Here is a 14025-nt window from a genome sequence, read left to right as displayed (position 1 = left end):
TGAATCCTATGTGCACCAACAGGCCTAGTAGTTCTTAGTGACTACGCAGTCACCCACGATCTCCGTAGGAGTACGGGACATTGGGTGCGGGTTACAGGACACCGAGTGGGAACACCAGACATTGGGCAGAAGGTGCTCCAGTATTGCATAAGGTTATGATGTTGTGTAATGTCTTATATGTGTGTTAGTAAAGTGTTTGTTCATTCAGTAAACCTGTTATCCATAATACTGGTGTATGTGGTTTCTGAGTGGGTTCCTATGTTAGGGTCATTCTACATTTCCATAGAATCCTACATAGGTGGAGGCGCTGAAAGAAGAAACGTTCCAGAGGATTCACCCCAGGCTCTCACTAGCGGAGGCTCAGACCTCCTGTGAGCCTGCAGGTATACACACCACACCGGTAACACTACATGTTCTACTCACCCACACTATATATGAGATTGGGTGGGGTGGAATACCCGTTACATCAGGAACAGTAAATTCCTCAAATCTAGAATCCTTGGATAGAGTGTGGAGGGGGGGCGGGAGGGGCGGGGGACTTTGATAGGACAATATTGAGTTAAGCGTCAAAATTGGAGGAGGGGAGATTGGAACTCCTTTGGTTTGGTTTCATTTTATATGTGTGATTGTTGTTTGTGTTTCCTCTCAGAGGTACTGTCACATTAACACACCATTGACAGCAAATGAACCGAGATGTATTATTCACTTTTGTGCTTTCTGTATCACATTGTTTTATACGTTTATTTGGAAACTCGATAAAATGAAGTTTTACCAAAAAAATAATTCACATGGATTTAGTTACACTGTTTTCATGGGTTGAAAATTTATGACTGGAATCTTTGTGTGTGGTCAGACTAACTGTGTCACTTAATGACGATTGCTCATCAAAAACCTTAAGAACAGCTATTTAAAATTGTAACACATAGAACAGAGTGGGTGTGGATTATTTACCTAGTTTAAGTTTTCAAGCACCATGATGGATAAGTGCAGTACCACCAAACGTAAGGACAGATTTGGTAGCCAGTTTTGCGAGCTGTTTTTGCTTGAGCAATCACAAGCCAACTCACTTGTGCCAGTCACTCAGTACATATTGCTGACCGTAATATCAACTCGTTACAGCTTTCCTTCCTGACTTAATTGTGAATACCAAATATGTTTCCTCTATCTTACCGGTGCAATGGTGACAAAAAAAAAAAAAGTTCAGAGAAAACAGGAAATAAAAATAATGTTACAAATATTCAATGCTTAGTTATTTTTTTATTTATTTTATTACATGTACATTTGATTTGGGACATATTAGGGGGAAATCCATTCCTTCCATATTGGCAAATGAGAGTCATTTGACTACATTTCCATAGGTCTAAATAAAATATGCACGGAATGCTACAAAATATAACATATGATAAACATTATAGAAAAACACAGGAAAATATGTCTCCATTCTCCATGTTGAGTCCACACTCCTGTAGAAGGTTGCATACTTTGGCATGGGCGTTTTAGAAGGAACCTCATGGTATTCACAAGGAGCTGCAAACCAAATTGTAGTTTGAAAATTTAGGGTAGGAACAAGAAGACATAAATCCAAATAATAATTTACTCTTCAGTTGTGTAATGTTATTTAGAAGCAACTCAAACTTGAATCAGAGCACTCCATAACTTTATAAGTAATTAACTCCATATTATTTAATGTGAGACCCCTTTCACATGGAGCTCTAAAAGGAAGAACTGGATATCTCTCATTTAGCATTGCAGATAGTGGTTTCTTGGTCAATGGTATCAACTGGCCACACCAATATATAATATAAAACATCCTATAAAATAAAAATATATAAGGAATTACTTATTTGTACCATACATATTAAAATAAAAACACTAATAAATACATGATGTTTGGTGCTTCACAAATAGGACATTATGAGCCTATTTTGGTTAGCATAAATAAAACATTGTAATGCAGATTAAGTGGCTTCCTCATTTTAGGTATTGATAGAATTTGACTAAAAATGATAGGGAATATTTATACGTGTATTGCAAAATATCATGGCATCTGAACAAGGAGATAATTCACTCCTTAGGTTTTGGCTTATTCTGTCATATTTTTAAAGCTTTGCTATGGTGGATTAGTGCTTTTCAGCACTACCATCCAAATTATTGCCTTGGTATATGTCACTATGTATTATTCATTCTTTTAATGCTTGATTTGGCTTCTTCAGTCATTGTTCCATGTGCTTGTTCTGCAACTACTTACTTTATTTGCATTGCTGATGCAGCACAGGCAAGAACCAAGATATTACCTTTCCAGAGTTGGGCTGTTGCTTTCAGAACAGTGTAAATAATAACAGATTTCTAAATATTTGACAGAATAACAGCTTTATTCCCTTTTCCAGAACAGGGTGGCTTAATGGATGCCTAATCTACAAAACTGTTGTTTGCACTGTATGCGGTTAAGAGCTGACCACCTCCCAGTACCTTTGTAAGACTAGAATTGAGGTCAGACTAATTTCACACAGCTTGAGAAAGCAAAAAAAAAGAAGATTATAGAGTGATAGCAAAAAACAGCTGACCGTAACCATGTACTGCCCGGGGACGTAATAAATCCTTATGGTACAGGCACAAACAGCATTACAACAGTGATCCACACAAAACATCTGCCTATTGGAAACAAAATCCAGACTACTAACTATCATTTCAAACAAAATCCTATTAAAGAAACTTAAGTGAAAGGAGGACAGTTCAAAGAAAGCTCAGATGCACTTTAATATATTTTGTAATAGGCAAATAAGACTATAAAGGTTACATGTCTAAAGAATTAGGGAACAAAAGCAGCTTGTAGTAATGGTCTGGGAAAGGTCTTCATCACTAGCTAGAAGGATAGACTGAAGCTTGTAAATTTTGACCAGATGGTCTCCAAGACATGCAAGACAAGAATGACATAGGGGGTTTTAATGACATCATGTAACATTGGAAGGAGTACTTTACCGATCTGCAGAATCTGATTAAATTAAGTAGGTCGAGGTAATTTAATGGTATAAGAAGTTTTACAGATGTACAGTAGCAGGCTGTATTGTCCCCTCTAGTGCATTATGGGGAATATGTTGTGATATTCTGTACCAATGCTGCCATTGAATCCCATGGAAATTCTTTGATATTCTGCATTAACAAGATATACTGTTTTATCTTGGGAATCAATTCAATAAAATTAAGGGGAAATCCCACATCTCAATATAGAGTGTAATCCCTTTTTCCCCACCCTAAGGGAGATTTGGTTATGGTTACCAGGTGTAGTGATGCTCATCTGTTAGGCTCTCAGGATTCTGAGCTTCCGCCGGTGGTGGTGGGGATAAACAGGACATGTTTTCGGATCTGATTCTCTTACTCTTCGGTGCAGCGCCTCTATCCAACAGGGCCTATCATGGATAGGTGCAGTCCCTCCAGGAAACCTCTTTCCCTACTCCTTAATGACTGCATCCTCAGGCAGGAGTAAAATATAACTGGTGGTCTTTATTCAGTACACATCAGACAGCATACATCTTCTGTCCCTAGAGCCAACCCAAGGAGCCTGAGGCTCCAGGAGTCTCTCCTTAACTCCCACACTCCCTGGTGGAGTATGGTGTAGTTGCTTCCACTCCCCTGCGAGAGGGAAGGCCTGAAACCAGGTCCCTGTCTCAACACAGATCTCACACACCCCACTCCCCCTGAGGGGAGGGGAACAACAACTAAATTTAGACTGTAACTCCTTTTTGTTACCAGGGGAGGGTCCCAGGTCTTAGCCCCGGTTAAGGGCAGTACCTAGGCCTTGGGCCTCCCCCCCCCTGTCACTACTAGGGAGTTGTTTACTGCAGCAAGGGCAAGGATTAACCCTAACACTGCCTGCGCTGGTACCAGGACTTATGTATTAGGTAGAGAAGTTTAGTAGCCCAGGGGGTACCTGGCTACAGGAGTAAAAAAATGAGGAGGACCCCAAATCAAATACACAATAAATTGTGAACAATGCATGCACAGATAATAATGCATGTGACAAAAAGAACAACCCTAGTTTATTGTTTTTTTTTATATAACCCTAAAAATATATAACCCTAAAAATAAAAAACAACTATATATATATTTGATTTTTATTTCGTTTTATTTATATATACATATGTACATACTGTACATACATATATAGATATGTAAATATGTATATATATATAGATAGATATATAAATATGTATATATATAGATAGATATATAAATATGTACATATGTACATATTTTTATATCTATATATATATATGTGTACATATTTATATCTTAGATAGGCTGTGTGACAGTTGATAGACTAATTAATATCTATTAATGTCTATTATATATATATTTGAGGGTTTTGACATTTTATGTCACTTGAATTATTCTGTGTATGTATTTTTCACTATATATTTTTTTAACTTGGTGTCTTCCTAATTTTGTTAACTTTACATTGTAATGGCAGGAATTTTCCCTGAACTTTATTGACATGTCCAGTAAATTATCCCATTGTAAAGAGGGATTATTATTTCAAAGGAATTAGGCACATAATCAACTATTTTGAAAGTTTAATTTCAATCTCTCACCCATTCCCCCAGAGAGATTGAGAGTGTTGGGTCTTCACAGGACCGTTGACAGGAGGGGAGATCCTGGACTTGTGTCAATTTTGGGAGACATGTCGGGCCACAATTCTGCAAAAATCCTCTCCTTCCAGCTCCTGGGTGGCCTGCCTCTCCCTCTATCTCTCCTTCCCCTCCCTCAAAATATCCCTTGGGCCCATACCTAATCCTTTCAACTCCCTGGCTCATATCCCCGGGCCTATACCTTCGGCCTCCCTACCTTTTCCTCCCCCCTTCCCTGCCTGAGACTCCTAAGGTCAAGGGCCCAATCTGCAGACCATTAGGGCCTTCCCCTCTGCCATGTACTGCTCCTCCATGCTCTGTTGTAGGGTCTTTTGCAGGCCTTCAGGAAGCCCCGCCATTGGACTTCTGTGGGGCTCCGGTAGGATCCTCCACAAATCTCAGGTAGACTCTGGGCTCCCCCCTCTGCTCCATTCCATCCCGTTCCCAGACCACACCTCCTCCTCTCCCCTTCCCAAAGTACCTACCTATCCCTTCCCCCATGGCCAATACCTATCCTTTACCCCCCTAGGCCCATATCTATCAGCCTCCCAGACCCATACCTACCCTTCTCTCAGGTCAATACCTCCTTCTCCTCCCACTCTCCACCCCCCGGCCCTACATATCTTTATCTCCCCTCCTCCACCAGACCCCCATGCCTTGTCTTCCTCCCCGCCTCACTGTCCTACCAGTGGGGTAGGGCGGGTGGGGGGAACCCTGCTTCTTTACTTTGTCCTGCACCCTAAGATTTCTGTTGGTGGCCCAGGGTCTACATTGAATCTTAGGAAATAATTCCAAGTGCTACATATACACTATACCTGACAAACCTAACAGCAAATCTGTTGCTGAGAAGATATATCTTAAAATCTTCAATTGACAAAGTTTCAAGAATTTTATTTAAAAATTCATATGGATTTGAATTGAAATTGTAGAACTGTAGAACTCATTTAAAATAATAATTTTCATGTTTTTGAACCCCTTTATTGTAATCATTCCAATCCCAAACAAAAAACGTGATTGACTTTGATGCAGTGTTAATTTCTTCTTGTATTATCTAGTGTGTGTGTGTATGTACGTACTATATTTTTGTAAAAACAATTAAAGGGGCAGTTCAATGTTACGGGTCAAAAAAAGAAAATCAAACAAAGTCTTCCTTTGAAAGATTCAATCGTCCTTACAGTAGCAGTGTGCTACATTAGTGCAAATGAAGCGCTAGTGTCATAATATCATAATACAATGATTCAATAAATGCAAAATTACAAAAACACAATAATGAAGTGCAAACAGTCCCGTGTATTGAGGTCCAATTAGAGCTGCCTAAAAAGTCCTGCTGGCCGTCTGACAACCAGTTGGAGTAACTGCAAAAAACAGGCCTTTCTGGCGCTTGGACAATTGAGTAGAAAATCCCCTTATTAAAGTTCTTTTCCGGTATTGAAGTTTCTAACTTCCTTGGGATCAGCTGAAGACTTCGATACCTCCAGAAATAGGAGACAAAAGAACAGCAAGACGTGCCGCCATAGTATATTATCCTTTGGATATGAAATGTGATTGCTTATGATCAGGGATAAAGGCAGAGGTAATGAATAATATAAAATGTAATACTCCCAACGGAGACAATAAAAAGATTGTATGTCACAATCTAACCATATAAAACATACACTTTAACACATATATGCAAAATTATCTGTGTGTAAAGTGTATGTTTTATATGGTTAGATTGTGACATACAATCTTTTTATTGTCTCCGTTGGGAGTATTACATTTTATATTATTCATTACCTCTGCCTTTATCCCTGATAATAAGCAATCACATTTCATATCCAAAGGATAATATACTATGGCGGCACGTCTTGCTGTTCTTTTGTCTCCTATTTCTGGTATATCGAGGTCTTCAGCTGATCCCAAGGAAGTTAGAAACTTCAATACCGGAAAAGAACTTTAATAAGGGGATTTTCTACTCAATTGTCTAAACACCAGAAAGGCCTGTTTTTTGCAGTCCTTAAAGTAGCAGTTTCACTTATCTATATATTGTGGAAAATCAACAAGTATCACTAATTATATTTATCTGTTTGTCTAATGGAGGCACATATTAAAAAAAGGGATAGAAAGACTAATTACATGGGGCTTTGAGGACTGACAAACAGTCTTATTACCAAAACACATTAGATAAAGATTGTAAGAGCTAATCGAAGGATTTGTCTACTATGGAAGTGTTAAAAGTTTAAACAATTATTTAAATATACATCTACTTACAAAAAATTTATACATTGTGTACATTTAACCTGTCAAATATACTATTATCATAATTAGCTTTTATCCTAGATAGGCCTACCCCTTTAAAGAGGCAATACAAGCGGGCAAATTGTATTTGATTACCATAGCACTGAATCAGGGGGTCTCTGGAGCGAAACCCCATTCATTTCAGCTCGGGGACCCCCTGCTCCTGGAGATACTTTCCTCCGTAGGGGGTGCCCTATAAAGCAGGACTTCTTTTTACATTGAACACGAATCAGGAAAAAGGGATGACCCTGTGTGTGGATTATTTCGGAAGACACCAAATTAGAGAGATATTAATACTGTAAATTGCTGGCCTAATTGGATTAACAGGGACGGCCACCTATAGTGAGCTAATAATTAATAGCTTTAGCCCTAATGTGTGCTGAACCTTCTGCTTTTCACCTACATATTCCCAAGACCTTGCAACCTCTTTATCACCTTCCCTACAAAGAAAGAAACATACAGATTCAATTGTTACTCTTACAGCAAAAGCATCAAACCCACATAGAGATATCTGACTAGACATTCTCTTGATCGGTAAAAAATGCAGATTGGTGTCTTTGTAAAAATCAGTAATCATGAAAAATATTTGACAGCAAATACATAACCAAGTGGTGTACTGAAATTCCCTATGAGACAGTTTTACTAAGTGGTGCTAACCCTTAGTGAGCCTTACACTCATTTAACTGTCTGGGCCATTAGTTATATGTAGGGGTAGAGTCTATAAACTGGGATTTCAATGGGGCTTCCGTGTCAGAACGCACACATCGGCGATCTCAAAGCTTATAGAATATACCCCTATGTCTTTAGTAAATCTGGGACTAGTCTACATGATACTTTTTATTTTTTTTAAATATTGCTGTGTGAGTTGCTGATGCCTGTAGACGGACATTCACAGAGGTACACACTTGGAGTCGTTTATAATGTGAAATTATACTAAGGCTTTATTGTGCCTTTTCCTTTTCATCAGGAAAATATCCAAACACAGGGGGGGGGAACAAAGCTTCTATCCACCTGGGAGTATTTCTAGTGAACTCCTATGCAATTAATTCACATCTCCGTTAGTTAAGCAATTCTCCCAACCCCAAACACATAGCATGCAATAAGCAGATATAAGCAGTCTTTTAAGAATGAAAGTCTTATCTGTTCCTTGTGGTTTGGAGGGAAAATCTTCACTGTCCCTGCTTCAGCTCCCTTGTCTCCAGGGTTGGTCAGCATACAGGTTTAGAAGTTTTCCCTGTGTCTTGAAAGCAGCTCTGCTATCTTTTTGGCAGAGCTCAAGACAAGTGTGTCTCTAAGTTCAGCTCAGGTGTCAGCTATAGAGTTCTCACTTCCTGTTTCAAAAGACAGGCTTTCTAAGCCATCTAATCAGGCAGGTGGTGTTTTGTTAATTGACTAAGAGCAGTTAACCACCACACTGCTGGATTAGAGGCACATTACCTGAACAGGGATAAGTCCCCTGTTACAATGCCTTTTTTTTTTAACTTAGAACAGTTGAGTTTTCGCCTGTAATTTTCAATTAGTTGATAAAAAGTTTTTGTTATATTGCACTTCGTTAAAACATGTTGCAATAAGACACAAATAAATAAGGTGATTTTCCCAGCCACGAGACGTGGACACAGGCATTTGCTTTGGGTTAACATGCTTCAAAGTGAGTTTACCACTAGACTTCTACAACACCAGATGATCAGACTAGCTCAGTAAAAATGTAGCTAAATTTACACGCAACAGGATCAGATTTCGTCCTAGAAAATGTTTAATAAAAATGTAATATGACAAAATGTTTCTCAAGTCTAATTATTTCAAGATTTTAAGGTTTTACATGTCACATATTTGTGACAAAAATAAATAAACATTGCTCAGTGACATGAAGGTTATAGGCAAAGTAGTCCACAGTAGAAGATCTTAGCAAAGGAAACAAGTAAACCATATAACTGGCTGTTCAGATTAGTGGTTTGAGCAGATAGTGCGAACAAGGCCCATCTGAACATAGCATTCCAATACCCAGAATTTCAATCAGTAGGTTGCAGGTACCAGAAGTCTCACAATCTTTCACCCAGTTGATAACAGCCAAGGAAGACTTGGGGGCTTATTCTAACCAACGTAAGTGGCCAATGGGATCTTTTTCGTCCAAAATTACCAACTGACTTCAATGGAGAATTCCAGTCCCAAATGGCCCGATCGGCTGGCTTGGCTCATGTAGAATAAGCCCCTCAGTTTAGTAAGACATGAACACTGGAAATGGGCAAAACATGTGCGAGAAAACATTGAATTTAGGACAATTGGACAAAAAGTAGCAAATTTCATAAAGTTTTCCAAAAGTGATTCAAAGATAATTTCCCCTTAAGAAATAATGTGTTTTTAGAAAATGTAGCGTTTTTTGCAAAAACTAGAAAACATATGAGGTGCATTTTTATTTTTGCTTGCACACTATATGAAAAAGGTTTACCTAACTTCTAACTGTCCAAGCATTTTCAAGAGTTATCTCTGACAACTTTGCGCATCTTTGGTACATACTGTACTAAGGGGGTAATTCTATATTGTCCAAAGTGGCCGTTCAAGCTGTTTTAGGCTGAAAATACCTGTCAAGGTAGACCAGAACTTAACCCAAGGATAATGGCACCAGACAGGGCAAAGCAATTCAATAGAGGAGTTTTATTCGAGCTGGAGCACAAAACACACAATCAGAGCTATACTCACAACAAAACAGGGCATATGGGGGACTCCTAGCTGACTAGGTGCTAAGCCCCACATTAAAGGCCTACCCAGGGCTCGCTTCCACTCTCCGATGGGGTGGGAGCTGTCCAGACTTCTCTGGTGCAAGTCGCTGCACAACACTTTCAAATCTCCGGCTGAAAGTGTTTCTCTTCGCTTTGCCGGCAAAGCTCCGCTTAGCACAAAGCAGGTTCAAACTTCACACTTCTTTGTTCTCTCTGATCCTCCTTTGGGTGTCTCTGGCATAGCCACGAAGCACACCACTTAGATCGCCTGCACAACAGGATTCAAGTGAGACCTGGAACGCTGATCGGGTCACCTTTTTCTACCTTCCCCTCTGCCTTAGGAAAGCATGGTCTGGCAGACAATCAGAGCACGGATTCAGCTCACTGACCAATCAGGAAGCTAGGGCTCGCCTCCCTGGACCAGTCAGGGATGGAGGCGGGTTCCCAGAGAAAAGGGCTTTGTCGAGGGAAGTTCAAATGGGCCAATGAGCATAGCGCCTACCAGAGGGCCTCAGCAACGGCATCCCCTGGCCGACAGGATATCTGCCGCTGGGCTGGCGTCGCTCCGGCTGTGGAGGCAGAAAATGGCTCCGGTCTTTGGGCCCCTGGCCACCTTAACCCTGCAACTATCCTCTCTGTCCAGACTCAGCAGCAGCCATCTTCTTTGAACATACGAGCAGCACAAAGGGTTTCTCAGCCCTGCATTTCCAGAGACTTTGGCTCTACTTGATGTTACACTAAGCACATTTTAATACTTTTCATACATTTTGAGATACAGGAATAAAGCATATACTTTTACATAGAATGCAAGGGGCTACCGGGCATGTAACAATGGGGTAGCCCAGTGTTCTGGTGCCAGATGAGCCCCAGGGAAGTACATCAGGCGCCAGGGACCAGGCTTAACCTTTATTTTAGTGGTCCCTTAGCCCCTTTGCCATCACAAACCCTATGTACTTTAATGAGGTTTTTCATGTCTGTATGGCCACTTCAGGCAATAAAGAATAGGGCCCTAAGCCTAAGCTACCCCAAGCTAAAGCTGAAGTCAAGGTGGGAGATTCAAGACAGCTACATGACATGAAAAGGACCAAAAACGCTTAAATTTCTACCACATAAAAACAGTGCCACATTCATGTCCAATGTACTTGTGTTATTATGTTTAATAGTCAGAAAAAGCAGAGCTTTCCAAAATTCAATGTACATACAGTAGCAGCAAAATGCATTATTGTACGATCAAGGGCATTGCAAGGTCATAAATAAATACCTCCTGTACTGTAGTACTTATATAATGTATACACTTAAAAGAACAATTGTTAGTCATTTGTACATTTGATCTGTTTAATTTACCAGATGCAATTGAAACAAGCATAGTTATATCAAACGTTGTCTTAAATGTCTTCGATGCCAAGGTGTCTGCAGCACATCACCAGGCAGCAAATGGGTTAAAACCTTATCTCAGCTGCTATGTATTGAATTTGTTTGCAGAAATGTTTTGCTGAATTAAAGCAATTCCAGATTGCTGTGAGAAAATCCTCAAATTAAGCAAATTCGCAGTTTAATACCCGCATATTACCAGCCATGTTTCTCACCAGAAAACAGCAGTTGATTCAATGCCTTCAGCCAACAGAACAATCTGCAAGTAATAATAACCCAACAACCTAATAAAACATACAAAACATAATCACATTTACTGGCAGCAATTTACGAAAAAACACACAAATAGTCATACTTAGCTGCACCTCATGCTGGAAAACAGATTGTTTCCACGAGCTGCGTTAACCTTTTTTGCTGTTAAAGAGACCTGTGACATTTTTCCAATGGTGTTATTACGAGAGATTAATTCTTCTTAGATGTAAGAGTAAAAGAAAATGTTATTTCTGGCATCATGTGGATCTCATTCTTTTTTTTTTTTTTTCTATTAAGATAATGATACCTGTGCATTTTTCACTTTGCAGTAGTTTAATATCGTTAACTTATACCAGTCAATTTACAGAGCAGGACCCAATCTTGTAGTGAATGTCAGAAATATTCAGATCCTCTTCTTTAACCCTTGTGATAGGGTCAGTAAAATGGGATTTGCAGTGTTTTTCATTGCTAGAAAAAGTTTTGAGATCGGTAGGACTGCAGCATCTGGCGAAAAAAGGTCAGAACTCACCAGCAATGAAAAAAAAAAAAAAAGGTTATTAACTACATATTAAAAAATGAGACAAAATAAACAAACAGGACAACAAATATATTTGCCTTTCACGGGAGTCACTCGGCTGGTTTATAATTTTTCCTTATATGTGTCCTCCTCTTAATTCCTCTATATTTCTATATCCAGCAATGGAAGGTCCATTTCTCCGTTTAAACCCGATGATCAGTGCCCCGTTTTATTTAAAACATACACACATATATATATATATACATATACACATATACTGTATGTAAAGCATGTTCCCCCCCCTCCGTCCTCTGGGAGATTATGACTAGGCGACTGCTTGGTGTAGTGCTGATTGCCTGCTGGGTACAGGAGAGATGAGTTTCCCGCGATGGTGTGGGGGTACAGGACAGAGCTTTAGGGATCCCTCTGGTTCTTCTCTTCGTGGTGTCAGTACCTTCAGACTTAGAGGGCTTCAGCAGTGCCTGAAGGGAGTCCCCGCTATGACAGTCCTTAATCTCTCTACCTCTCTCCATATAGACTGCAGGGGAGCTAAAGGTACAAATGAGGATGTTATTTTTTTCAGCAGCCACTGCTGGTGTTATTGCAGTGTATGCTCAAATTGATAGGGCAGATCCCTGGCTTCTGGATGGTACTGGCCTGCGGGTAATGGTGAGGCCTTGCTGGATTAGGTTATGTGTTCAGCCCATGAGGGGCTGAGCACGTCTCACTCCCAGCCGGGAGGAGACATTCTCCAACACATCCTACCCCATGCAGGGGCAGGTTGGAACTAACTGAAGGTCCCACCCCTAAGGAGCTGAACTTCAAGCTATAATTTAGGCACTTCCTTCCTGCAACTCAAAGAGGGAGGGCCCAGCACATGGACCACCACATGTCACCCAGAAAGTCAGCATGAGGAGGGGGAAAACCCCATAGGATAGTCTGTCACTATCTACATCGTATTAGAATTTACATGACAGGGGAAGGTAGAGAGCTAGCTGGACCAGCCACCGCTATACATATACACACATACACATATATATATATATATAACTTCTCTCTCTCCGAGTTCTCCATTTCCCCTTTTCCTCTCTCTGACCATCACCTCATCTCATTCTCTCTATCTCGCTTCTCCCCTTCTCCACCTCCGTCTACCCCCCGGTTTTGCAGAAACCTGCGCTCTATTCACTTACCTGACTTTGAGTCTACGTTACACTCCTCCCTCTCCTCTCTAAGCTCTGCTACAGACCCTGACAACCTGGTCAGGAACTACAACTCTGCCTTATCCTCCTCTCTTGATCTACATGCCCCGCCTTCTCTCTGCCGCACTCGCCCTTTTAACCCTAGACCCTGGTTAAATTCCCACACGCGCATGCTGCGTTCCTCCACTCGTTCCTCTGAACGCCTCTGGAGGAAGTCTCACACTCTCGCAGACTTCCTTCACTACAAATTTATGCTATCCTGTTTCAACTCTGCCCTCTCGCAAGCTAAACAAGCCTACTTTTCTGCACTAATCAACATGCACAAGTCTAATCCACGCCGACTGTTCTCTGTCTTTGATACTCTACTCAAACCACCCTCAGCTGCTTCTCCTTCCTCCATCTCCGCTCAGGACTTTGCTGACTATTTTAAGGAAAAGGTGGAATCCATACGGCAGAACATCCCCTCTGTTTCTTCCTCCCATCCTACACCTCTTCCTAACTCTCCTCCTGCCTTTCTTGACTCTTTTTCCACGGTCTCAGAGGAGGATGTGTCGCTGTTGATTGCCTCTTCTCCCTCTACCACTTGCCCTCTTGACCCCATTCCCTCCCATCTCCTAAAACCTCTTGCTCCTACTATAATCCCTACGCTCACACACATTTTTAACTCCTCCCTCTGCTCTGGAACCTTTCCATCCTCCTTCAAACATGCAACAGTCATACCATTACTCAAAAACAGCAAGCTTGACCCTACCTGTCTTTCTAACTATCGACCTGTCTCCCTCCTGCCTTTTGCCTCTAAACTCCTTGAACGTCTTGCATTCTCTCGCTTGCTCTATTTTCTCAACACCTATTCTCTCCTAGACCCTCTACAATCTGGCTTCCGCACTGCTCACTCCATGGAAACAGCCCTCACTAAAATAACTGACGACTTCCATGCTGCCAAAGACAGAGGTCATTACACTCTGCTCATATTACTCGACCTCTCTGCAGCATTTGACACCGTGGACCACCCTCTTCTCCTTCACATTCTCCATACTCTTGGCATTCAGAAAAAAGCTCTATCCTGG

At 40.8% G+C, this 14025-nt stretch overlaps 1 long non-coding RNA gene across 1 annotated transcript in view; it reads right to left on the bottom strand.

Annotated features, from left to right (window-relative positions):
- Positions 1–1294: 1294 nt before the first annotated feature.
- The window catches only part of LOC142487809 (uncharacterized), a 55307-nt gene continuing 42576 nt past the window's right edge, over positions 1295–14025 (bottom strand). Inside the window, exon 3 of the long non-coding RNA XR_012799314.1 lies at positions 1295–1527. This is a non-coding gene — a long non-coding RNA (uncharacterized LOC142487809). The remainder of the gene's footprint in view (positions 1528–14025) is intronic.

Source organism: Ascaphus truei, chromosome 2 (genome assembly GCF_040206685.1).
Source record: "Ascaphus truei isolate aAscTru1 chromosome 2, aAscTru1.hap1, whole genome shotgun sequence".
NCBI lineage: Eukaryota > Metazoa > Chordata > Amphibia > Anura > Ascaphidae > Ascaphus > Ascaphus truei.
Note: the sequence above shows the minus strand (reverse complement) of the source record. Positions and strands in the feature narration are given on the sequence as shown.